Here is a 12,595-nt window from a genome sequence, read left to right as displayed (position 1 = left end):
TGATTATAGTGAGTGTGTGTATGTGATTATAGTGAGTGTGTGTGTGTGATTATAGTCTGTGTGATTATAGTGAGTGTGTGTATATGATTATAGTGAGTGTGTGTGTGTGATTATAGTCTGTGTGATTATAGTGAGTGTGTGTATGTGATTATAGTGAGTGTGTGTGTGTGATTATAGTCTGTGTGATTATAGTGAGTGTGTGTGTATGTGATTATAGTGAGTGTGTGTGTGTGATTATAGTGAGTGTGTGTGTGTGATTATAGTGAGTGTGTGTATGTGATTATAGTGAGTGTGTGTGTGTGTGATTATAGTGAGTGTGTGTGTATGTGATTATAGTGAGTGTGTGTGTGTGATTATAGTCTGTGTGATTATAGTGAGTGTGTGTGTATGTGATTATAGTGAGTGTGTGTGTATGTGATTATAGTGAGTGTGTGTGTGTGATTATAGTGAGTGTGTGTGTGTGATTATAGTCTGTGTGATTATAGTGAGTGTGTGTGTATGTGATTATAGTGAGTGTGTGTGTATGTGATTATAGTGAGTGTGTGTATGTGATTATAGTGAGTGTGTGTGTGTGTGATTATAGTGAGTGTGTGTATGTGATTATAGTGAGTGTGTGTATGTGATTATAGTGAGTGTGTGTGTGTGATTATAGTGAGTGTGTGTGTATGTGATTATAGTGAGTGTGTGTGTGTGATTATAGTCTGTGTGATTATAGTGAGTGTGTGTGTGTGATTATAGTGAGTGTTTGTGTGTGATTATAGTCTGTGTGATTATAGTGAGTGTGTGTGTATGTGATTATAGTGAGTGTGTGTGTGATTATAGTGTGTGTGATTATAGTGAGTGTGTGTGTATGTGATTATAGTGAGTGTGTGTGTGTGATTATAGTGAGTGTGTGTGTGTGATTATAGTCTGTGTGATTATAGTGAGTGTGTGTGTGTGATTATAGTGAGTGTTTGTGTGTGATTATAGTCTGTGTGATTATAGTGAGTGTGTGTGTATGTGATTATAGTGAGTGTGTGTGTGTGATTATAGTCTGTGTGATTATAGTGAGTGTGTGTATGTGATTATAGTGAGTGTGTGTGATTATAGTGAGTGTGTGTGATTATAGTGAGTGTGTGTGATTATAGTGAGTGTGTTTGATTATAGTGAGTGTGTGTGATTATAGTGTGTGTGTGTGATTATAGTGAGTGTGTGTGTGTATGTGATTATAGTGAGTGTGTGTGTGATTATAGTGTGTGTGATTATAGTGAGTGTGTGTGTATGTGATTATAGTGAGTGTGTGTGATTATAGTGAGTGTGTGTGTGATTATAGTGTGTGTGTATGTGATTATAGTGAGTGTGTGTGTGTTTGATTATAGTGAGTGTGTGTGTATGTGATTATAGTGAGTGTGTGTGTGTGTGTGATTATAGTGAGTGTGTGTGTGATTATAGTGTGTGTGCATGTGATTATAGTGTGTGTGATTATAGTGAGTGTGTGTGTATGTGATTATAGTCTGTGTGATTATAGTGAGTGTGTGTTTATGTGATTATAGTGAGTGTGTGTGTGTGTGTGGTTATAGTGTGTGTGATTATAGTGAGTGTGTGTGTGATTATAGTGAGTGTGTGTGTATGTGATTATAGTGAGTGTGTGTATGTGATTATAGTGTGTGTGATTATAATGTGTGATTATAGTGTGTGTGTTTATAGTGTGTATGATTATAGTGAGTGTGTGTGTGATTAGTGTGTATGATAATAGTGAGTGTGTGTGTATGTGATTATAGTGTGTATGATAATAGTGAGTGTGTGTGTATCTGATTATAGTGTGTGATTATAGTGAGCGTGTGTGTGTGTGATTATAGTGATTGTGGTGTATGTGATTATAGGGTGTGTGTGTGTGATTATAGTCTGTGTGATTATAGTGAGTGTGTGTGTATGTGATTATAGTGAGTGTGTGTGTATGTGATTATAGTGAGTGTGTGTATGTGATTATAGTGAGTGTGTGTGTGTGATTATAGTCTGTGTGATTATAGTGAGTGTGTGTGTATGTGATTATAGTGAGTGTGTGTATGTGATTATAGTGAGTGTGTGTGTGTGTGATTATAGTGAGTGTGTGTATGTGATTATAGTGAGTGTGTGTATGTGATTATAGTGAGTGTGTGTGTGTGATTATAGTGAGTGTGTGTGTATGTGATTATAGTGAGTGTGTGTATGTGATTATAGTGAGTGTGTGTATGTGATTATAGTGAGTGTGTGTGTATGTGATTATAGTGAGTGTGTGTGTGTGATTATAGTCTGTGTGATTATAGTGAGTGTGTGTGTATTTGATTATAGTGAGTGTGTGTGTATGTGATTATAGTGAGTGTGTGTGTATGTGATTATATTGAGTGTGTGTGTGTGATTACAGTGAGTGTGTGTGTATGTGATTATAGTGAGTGTGTGTGTGTGATTATAGTGAGTGTGTGATTATAGTCTGTGTGATTATAGTGAGTGTGTGTGATTATAGTGAGTGTTTGTGTGTGATTATAGTCTGTGTGATTATAGTGAGTGTGTGTGTATGTGATTATAGTGAGTGTGTGTGTGATTATAGTGAGTGTGTGTGTATGTGATTATAGTGAGTGTGTGTGTGTGATTATAGTGAGTGTGTGTGATTATAGTGAGTGTGTGTGATTATAGTGAGTGTGTGTGATTATAGTGAGTGTGTGTGTGATTATAGTGAGTGTGTGTATGTGATTATAGTGAGTGTGTGTATGTGATTATAGTGAGTGTGTGTATGTGATTATAGTGAGTGTGTGTGTGTGATTATAGTGAGTGTGTGTGTATGTGATTATAGTGAGTGTGTGTGTGTGATTATAGTCTGTGTGATTATAGTGAGTGTGTGTGTGTGATTATAGTGAGTGTTTGTGTGTGATTATAGTCTGTGTGATTATAGTGAGTGTGTGTGTATGTGATTATAGTGAGTGTGTGTGTGATTATAGTGTGTGTGATTATAGTGAGTGTGTGTGTATGTGATTATAGTGAGTGTGTGTGTGTGATTATAGTGAGTGTGTGTGTGTGATTATAGTCTGTGTGATTATAGTGAGTGTGTGTGTGTGATTATAGTGAGTGTTTGTGTGTGATTATAGTCTGTGTGATTATAGTGAGTGTGTGTGTATGTGATTATAGTGAGTGTGTGTGTGTGATTATAGTCTGTGTGATTATAGTGAGTGTGTGTGATTATAGTGAGTGTGTGTGATTATAGTGAGTGTGTGTGTGATTATAGTGAGTGTTTGTGATTATAGTGAGTGTGTGTGATTGTAGTGTGTGTGTGTGATTATAGTGTGTGTGATTATAGTGAGTGTGTGTGTATGTGATTATAGTGAGTGTGTGTGTGATTATAGTGTGTGTGATTATAGTGAGTGTGTGTGTATGTGATTATAGTGAGTGTGTGTGATTATAGTGAGTGTGTGTGTGATTATAGTGTGTGTGTATGTGATTATAGTGAGTGTGTGTGTGTTTGATTATAGTGAGTGTGTGTGTATGTGATTATAGTGAGTGTGTGTGTGTGTGTGATTATAGTGAGTGTGTGTGTGATTATAGTGTGTGTGTATGTGATTATAGTGTGTGTGATTATAGTGAGTGTGTGTGTATGTGATTATAGTCTGTGTGATTATAGTGAGTGTGTGTTTATGTGATTATAGTGAGTGTGTGTGTGTGTGTGTGGTTATAGTGTGTGTGATTATAGTGAGTGTGTGTGTGATTATAGTGAGTGTGTGTGTATGTGATTATAGTGAGTGTGTGTATGTGATTATAGTGTGTGTGATTATAATGTGTGATTATAGTGTGTGTGTGTTTATAGTGTGTATGATTATAGTGAGTGTGTGTGTGATTAGTGTGTATGATAATAGTGAGTGTGTGTGTATGTGATTATAGTGTGTATGATAATAGTGAGTGTGTGTGTGTGATTATAGTGTGTGATTATAGTGAGCGTGTGTGTGTGTGATTATAGTGATTGTGGTGTATGTGATTATAGGGTGTGTGTGTGTGTGATTATAGAGTGTATGATTATAGTGAGTGTGTGTGTGTGTGATTATAGTGTGTATGATTATAGTGAGTGTGTGTGTGTGATTATAGTGTGTGTGTGATTATAGTGTGTGTGTGATTATAGGATGTGTGATTATAGTGTGTGTGTGATTATAGTGTGTGATTATAGTGTGTGTGTGATTATAGTGTGTGTGATTATAGTGTGTGTGTGGTTATAGTGTGTGTGTGATTATAGTGTGTGATTATAGTGTGTGTGATTATAGTGTGTGTGTGATTAGAGTGTGTGATTATAGTGTGTGTGTGATTATAGTGTGTGATTATAGGATGTGTGTCATTATAGTGTGTGATTATAATGTGTGTGTGATTATAATGTGTGTGTGATTATAGTGTGTGATTATAGTGTGTGTGTGTGATTAAAGTGTGTGATTATAATGTGTGTGTGATTATAGTGTGTGATTATAGTGTGTGTGATTAAAGTGTGTGATTATAATGTGTGTGTGATTATAGTGTGTGTGTGATTATAGTGTGTGTGTGATTATAGTGTGTGATTATAGTGTGTGTGTGATTACAGTGTCTGTGTGATTATAGTGTGTGATTATAGTGTGTGTGTGATTATAGGATGTGTGTGATTATAGTGTGTGTGTGATTATAGTGTGTGATTATAGTGTGTGTGTGATTATAGGGTGTGATTATAGTGTGTGTGTGATTAAAGTGTGTGATTATAATGTGTGTGTGATTATTGTGTGTGATTATAGTGTGTGTGTGATTAAAGTGTGTGATTATAGTGTGTTTGTGATTATAGTGTGTGATTATAGTGTGTGTGTGATTATAGTGTGTGTGTGATTATAGTGTGTGTGTGATTATAGTGTGTGATTATAGTGAGTGTGTGATTATAGTGTGTGTGTGATTATAGTGTGTGTGATTATAGGGTGTGATTATAGTGTGTGTGTGATTATAGGGTGTGATTATATTGAGTGTATGATTATAGTGTGTGTGTGATTATAGGGTGTGTGTGATTATAGTGTGTGTGTGATTATAGTGTGTTTGTGATTATAGGGTGTGATTATAGTGTGTGTGTGATTATAGTGTGTGATTATAGTGTGTGATTATAGTGTGTGATTATAGTGTGTGTGTGATTATAGTGTGTGATTATAGTGTGTGTGTGATTATAGGATGTGTGTGATTATAGTGTGTGTGTGATTATAGTGTGTGTGTGATTATAGTGTGTGTGTGTGATTATAGGATATGTGTGATTATAGTGTGTGATTATAGTGTGTGTGTGATTATAGTGTGTGTGTGATTATAGGATGTGTTTGATTATAGTGTGTGTGTGATTATAGTGTGTGTGTGTGATTATAGTGTGTGATTATAGTGTGTGTGTTTATAGTGTGTGTCTGATTATAGTGTGTGATTATAGTGTGTGTGTGTGATTATAGTGTGTGATTATAGTGTGTGTGTGATTATAGTGTGTGATTATAGTGTGTGTGTGATTATAGTGTGTGTGTGATTATAGGGTGTGTGTGATTATAGTGTGTGTGTGATTATAGTGTGTGTGTGATTATAGTGTGTGATTATAGTGTGTGTGTGATTATAGGATGTGTGTGATTATAGTGTGTGTGTGATTATAGTGTGTGATTATAGTGTGTGTGTGATTATAGGATGTGTGTGATTATAGTGTGTGTGTTATTATAGGGTGTGTGTGATTATAGTGTGTGATTATAGTGTGTGTGTGATTAGAGTGTGTGATTATAGTTTGTGTGTGATTATAGTGTGTGATTATAGTGTGTGATTATAGTGTGTGTGTGATTATAGTGTGTGTGTGATTATAGTGTGTGTGTGTGATTATATGGTGTGATTATAGTGTGTGTGTGATTATAGTGTGTGTGTGATTATAGTGTGTGTGTGATTATAGTGTGTGATTATAGTGTGTGATTATAGTGTGTGTGTGTTTATAGTGTGTGTCTGATTATAGTGTGTGATTATAGTGTGTGTGTGATTATAGGATGTGTGTGATTATAGTGTGTGATTATAGTGTGTGTGTGATTATAGTGTGTGATTATAGTGTGTGTGTGATTATAGTGTGTGTGTGATTATAGTGTGTGTGTGATTATAGGATGTGTGATTATAGTGTGTGTGTGATTATAGTGTGTGATTATAGTGTGTGTGTGATTATAGTGTGTGTGATTATAGTGTGTGTCTGATTATAGTGTGTGTGTGATTATAGGATGTGTGTGATTATCGTGTGTGATTATAGTGTGTGTGTGATTATAGTTTTTGATTATAGTGAGTGTGTGATTATAGTGTGTGATTATAGTGAGTGTGTGATTATAGTGTGTGATTATAGTGTGTGTGTGATTATAGGATGTGTTTGATTATAGTGTGTGTGTGATTATAGTGTGTGTGTGATTATAGTGTGTGATTATAGTGTGTGTGTGATTATAGGATGTGTGTGATTATAGTGTGTGTGTGATTATAGTGTGTGATTATAGTGTGTGTGTGATTATAGGATGTGTGTGATTATAGTGTGTGTGTGATTATAGTGTGTGATTATAGTGTGTGTGTGATTATAGGATGTGTGTGATTATAGTGTGTGATTATAGTGTGTGTGTGATTATAGGATGTGTGTGATTATAGTGTGTGTGTGATTATAGTGTGTGATTATAGTGTGTGTGTGATTATAGTGTGTGATTATAGTGTGTGTGTGATTATAGTGTGTGATTATAGTGTGTGTGTGATTATAGTGTGTGTGTGATTATAGTGTGTGATTATAATGTGTGTGTGATTATAGTGTGTGTGTGATTATAGTGTGTGTGTGATTATAGGGTGTGTGTGATTATAGTGTGTGTGTGATTTTAGGGTGTGATTATAGTTTGTGTGTGATTATAGTGTGTGTGTGATTATAGTGAGTGTGTGATTATAGTGTGTGTGTGATTACAGTGTGTGTGTGATTATAGTGTGTGTGTGATTATAGTGTGTGATTATAGTGTGTGTGTGATTATAGTGTGTGTGTGATTATAGTGTGTGATTATAGTGTGTGTGTGATTATAGTGTGTGTGTGATTATAGTGTGTGATTATAGTGTGTGTGTGATTATAGTGTGTGTGTGATTATAGTGTGTGATTATAGTGTGTGTGTGATTATAGTGTGTGTGTGATTATAGTGTGTGATTATAGTGTGTGTGTGTGATTATAGTGTGTGATTATAGTGTGTGTGTGATTATAGTGTGTGATTATAGTGTGTGTGTGATTATAGTGTGTGTGTGATTATAGTGTGTGATTATAGTGTGTGTGTGATTATAGGATGTGTGTGATTATAGTGTGTGTGTGATTATAGTGTGTGATTATAGTGTGTGTGTGATTATAGTGTGTGTGTGATTATAGGATGTGTTTGATTATAGTGTGTGTGTGATTATAGTGTGTGTGTGATTATAGTGTGTGTGTGATTATAGTGTGTGATTATAGTGTGTGTGTGATTATAGTGTGTGATTATAGTGTGTGTGATTATAGTGTGTGTGTGATTATAGTGTGTGATTATAGTGTGTGTGTGATTATAGTGTGTGTGTGATTATAGTGTGTGTGTGATTATAGTGTGTGATTATAGTGTGTGTGTGATTATAGTGTGTGTGTGATTATAGTGTGTGTGTGATTATAGTGTGTGTGTGATTATAGTGTGTGTGTGATTATAGTGTGTGATTATAGTGTGTGTGTGATTATAGTGTGTGTGTGATTATAGTGTGTGATTATAGTGTGTGTGTGATTATAGTGTGTGTGTGATTATAGTGTGTGATTATAGTGTGTGTGTGATTATAGGATGTGTGTTATTATAGTGTGTGTGTGATTATAGTGTGTGTGTGATTATAGTGTGTGATTATAGTGTGTGTGTGATTATAGTGTGTGTGTGATTATAGTGTGTGATTATAGTGTGTGTGTGATTATAGTGTGTGTGTGATTATAGTGTGTGTGTGATTATAGTGTGTGTGTGATTATAGTGTGTGATTATAGTGTGTGTGTGATTATAGGATGTGTGTGATTATAGTGTGTGTGTGATTATAGTGTGTGTGTGATTATAGTGTGTGATTATAGTGTGTGTGTGATTATAGTGTGTGATTATAGTGTGTGTGTGATTATAGTGTGTGTGTGATTATAGTGTGTGTGTGATTATAGTGTGTGTGTGATTATAGTGTGTGATTATAGTGTGTGTGTGATTATAGTGTGTGTGATTATAGTGTGTGATTATAGTGTGTGTGTGATTATAGTGTGTGATACTAGTGTGTGTGTGATTATAGTGTGTGTGTGATTATAGTGTGTGTGTGTGATTATAGTGTGTGATTATAATGTGTGTGTGATTATAATGTGTGTGATTATAGTGTGTGATTATAGTGTGTGTGTGATTATAGTGCGTGTGTGATTATAGGGTGTGATTATAGTGTGTGTGTGTGATTATTGGGTGTGATTATAGTGTGTGATTATAGTGTGTGTGTGTTTATAGTGTGTGTCTGATTATAGTGTGTGTGTGATTATAGGATGTGTGTGATTATAGTGTGTGATTATAGTGTGTGTGTGTTTATAGTGTGTGTCTGATTATAGTGTGTGTGTGATTATAGGATGTGTGTGATTATAGGATATGTGTGATTATAGTGTGTGTGTGATTATAGGGTGTGTGTGATTATAATGTGTGTGTGATTATAGTGTGTGATTATAGTGTGTGTGTGTGTGATTATAGTGTGTGTGTGTGATTATATTGTGTGATTATAATGTGTGTGTGATTATAGGGTCTGTGTGATTATAGTGTGTGTGTGTGATTATATTGTGTGATTATAATGTGTGTGTGATTATAGGATGTGTGTGATTATAGTGTAAGATTATAGTGTGTGATTATAGGATGTGTGTGATTATAGGATGTGTGTGATTATAGTGTCTGATTATAGTGTGTGTGTGATTATAGTGTGTGTGTGATTATAGTGTGTGTGTGATTATAGTGTGTGTGTGTGATTATAGGATATGTGTGATTATAGTGTGTGATTATAGTGTGTGTGTGATTATAGGATGTGTTTGATTATAGTGTGTGTGTGATTATAGTGTGTGTGTGATTATAGTGTGTGTGTGATTATAGTGTGTGATTATAGTGTGTGATTATAGTGTGTGTGTGATTATAGGATGTGTGTGATTATAGTGTGTGATTATAGTGTGTGTGTGATTATAGTGTGTGTGTGATTATAGTGTGTGATTATAGTGTGTGTGTGATTATAGGATGTGTGTGATTATAGTGTGTGATTATAGTGTGTGTGTGTTTATAGTGTGTGTCTGATTATAGTGTGTGATTATAGTGTGTGTGTGATTATAGTGTGTGTGTGTGATTATAGTGTGTGATTATAGTGTGTGTGTGATTATAGTGTGTGATTATAGTGTGTGATTATAGTGTGTGTGTGATTATAGTGTGTGTGTGATTATAGTGTGTGTGTGATTATAGTGTGTGTGTGATTATAGTGTGTGATTATAGTGTGTGTGTGATTATAGTGTGTGTGATTATAGTGTGTGTGTGATTATAGTGTGTGTGTGGTTATAGTGTGTGTGTGATTATAGTGTGTGGTTATAGTGTGTGTGATTATAGTGTGTGTGTGATTAGAGTGTGTGATTATAGTGTGTGTGTGATTATAGGATGTGTGTCATTATAGTGTGTGTTCATAATGTGTGTGTGATTATAATGTGTGTGTGATTATAGTGTGTGATTATAGTGTGTGTGTGTGATTAAAGTGTGTGATTATAATGTGTGTGTGATTATAGTGTGTGATTATAGTGTGTGTGATTAAAGTGTGTGATTATAATGTGTGTGTGATTATAGTGTGTGATTATAGTGTGTGTGTGATTATAGTGTGTGATTATAGTGTGTGTGTGATTATAGTGTGTGATTATAGTGTCTGTGTGATTATAGTGTGTGATTATAGTGTGTGTGTGATTATAGGATGTGTGTGATTATAGTGTGTGATTATAGTGTGTGATTATAGGATGTGTGTGATTATAGTGTGTGGTTGATTATAGTGTGTGATTATAGTGTGTGTGTGATTATAGTGTGTGATTATAGTGTGTGTGTGATTAAAGTGTGTGATTATAGTGTGTTTGTGATTATAGTGTGTGATTATAGTGTGTGCGTGATTATAGTTTGTGTGTGATTATAGTGTGTGATTATAGTGAGTGTGTGATGATAGTGTGTGTGTGATTATAGTGTGTGTGATTATAGTGTGTGATTATAGTGTGTGTGTGATTATAGTGTGTGTGTGATTATAGGGTGTGATTATATTGAGTGTATGATTATAGTGTGTGTGTGATTATACGGTGTGTGTGATTATAGTGTGTGTGTGATTATAGTGTGTTTGTGATTATAGGGTGTGATTATAGTGTGTGTGTGATTATAGTGTGTGATTATAGTGTGTGTGTGATTATAGTGTGTGATTATAGTGTGTGTGTGATTATAGTGTGTGATTATAGTGTGTGTGTGATTATAGGATGTGTGTGATTATAGTGTGTGTGTGATTATAGTGTGTGTGTGATTATAGTGTGTGTGTGTGATTATAGGATATGTGTGATTATAGTGTGTGATTATAGTGTGTGTGTGATTATAGTGTGTGATTATAGTGTGTGTGTGATTATAGTGTGTGTGTGTGATTAGAGTGTGTGATTATAGTTTGTGTGTGATTATAGGATGTGTTTGATTATAGTGTGTGATTATAGTGTGTGTGATTATAGTGTGTGTGTGTGATTATAGTGTGTGATTATAGTGTGTGTGTCTGATTATAATGTGTGATTATAGTGTGTGTGTGTTTATAGTGTGTGTCTGATTATAGTGTGTGTGTGATTATAGGATGTGTGTGATTATAGGATATGTGTGATTATAGTGTGTGATTATAGTGTGTGTGTGATTATAGGATGTGTGTGATTATAGTGTGTGTGTGATTATAGGATGTGTGTGATTATAGTGTGTGTGTGATTATTGTGTGTGTGCGATCATTCTGAATGTGTGTGTGATTATTGTGTGTGTGTGTGATTATTGTGTGTGTGCGTGATTATTGTGTGTGTGTGTGTGATTATTGTGTGTGTGTGATTATTGTGTGTGTGTGATTATAGGGTGTGTGTGATTATAGGGTGTGATTATAGTGTGTGTGTGATTATAGTGAGTGTGTGATTATAGTGTGTGTGTGATTATAGTGTGTGTGTGATTATAGGGTGTGATTATAGTGAGTGTGTGATTATAGTGTGTGTGTGATTATAGTGTGTGTGTGATTATAGGGTGTGTGTGATTATAGGGTGTGATTATAGTTTGTGTGTGATTATAGTGTGTGTGTGATTATAGTGAGTGTGTGATTATAGTGTGTGTGTGATTATAGTGTGTGTGTGATTATAGGGTGTGATTATAGTGAGTGTGTGATTATAGTGTGTGTGTGATTATAGTGTGTGTGTGATTATAGGGTGTGTGTGATTATAGGGTGTGATTATAGTGTGTGTGTGATTATAGTGTGTTTGTGATTATAGGGTGTGATTATAGTGTGTGATTATAGTGTGTGATTATAGTGTGTGATTATAGTGAGTGTGTGATTATAGTGTGTGATTATAGTGAGTGTGTGATTATAGTGTGTGATTATAGTGTGTGTGTGTGATTATTGGATGTGTGTGATTATAGTGTGTGTGTGATTACAGTGTGTGTGTGATTATAGTGTGTGATTATAGTGTGTGTGTGATTATAGGATGTGTGTGATTATAGTGTGTGTGTGATTATAGTGTGTGATTATAGTGTGTGTGTGATTATAGGATGTGTGTGATTATAGTGTGTGATTATAGTGTGTGTGTGCTTATAGGGTGTGTGTGATTATAGTGTGTGTGTGATTATAGTGTGTGATTATAGTGTGTGTGATTATAGGATGTGTGTGATTATAGTGTGTGTGTGATTATAGTGTGTGATTATAGTGTGTGTGTGATTATAGGATGTGTGTGATTATAGTGTGTGTGTTATTATACGGTGTGTGTGATTATAGTGTGTGTGTGATTATAGGGTGTGATTATAGTGTGTGTGTGATTATAGTGTGTGTGTGATTATAGGGTGTGATTATAGTGTGTGATTATAGTGTGTGTGTGATTATAGGGTGTGATTATAGTGTGTGTGTGTGATTATAGGATGTGTTTGATTATAGTGTGTGTGTGATTATAGTGTGTGTGTGATTATAGTGTGTGTGTGATTATAGTGTGTGTGTGTGATTATAGTGTGTGATTATAGTGTGTGTGTGATTATAGTGTGTGATTATAGTGTGTGATTACAGTGTGTGTGTGATTATAGGATGTGTGTGATTATAGGGTGTGATTATAGTGTGTGTGTGATTATAGTGTGTGTGTGATTATAGTGTGTCTGTGATTATAGGGTGTGATTATAGTGTGTGATTATAGTGTGTGTGTGTGTGATTATTGGGTGTGATTATAGTGTGTGATTATAGTGTGTGTGTGTTTATAGTGTGTTTCTGATTATAGTGTGTGATTATAGTGTATGTGATTATAGTGTGTGTGTGATTATAGTGTATGTGATTATAGTGTGTGTGTATGTGATTATAGTGT

Source organism: Hemibagrus wyckioides, linkage group LG21, assembly GCF_019097595.1.
Source record: "Hemibagrus wyckioides isolate EC202008001 linkage group LG21, SWU_Hwy_1.0, whole genome shotgun sequence".
Lineage (NCBI taxonomy): Eukaryota > Metazoa > Chordata > Actinopteri > Siluriformes > Bagridae > Hemibagrus > Hemibagrus wyckioides.
Note: the sequence above shows the minus strand (reverse complement) of the source record.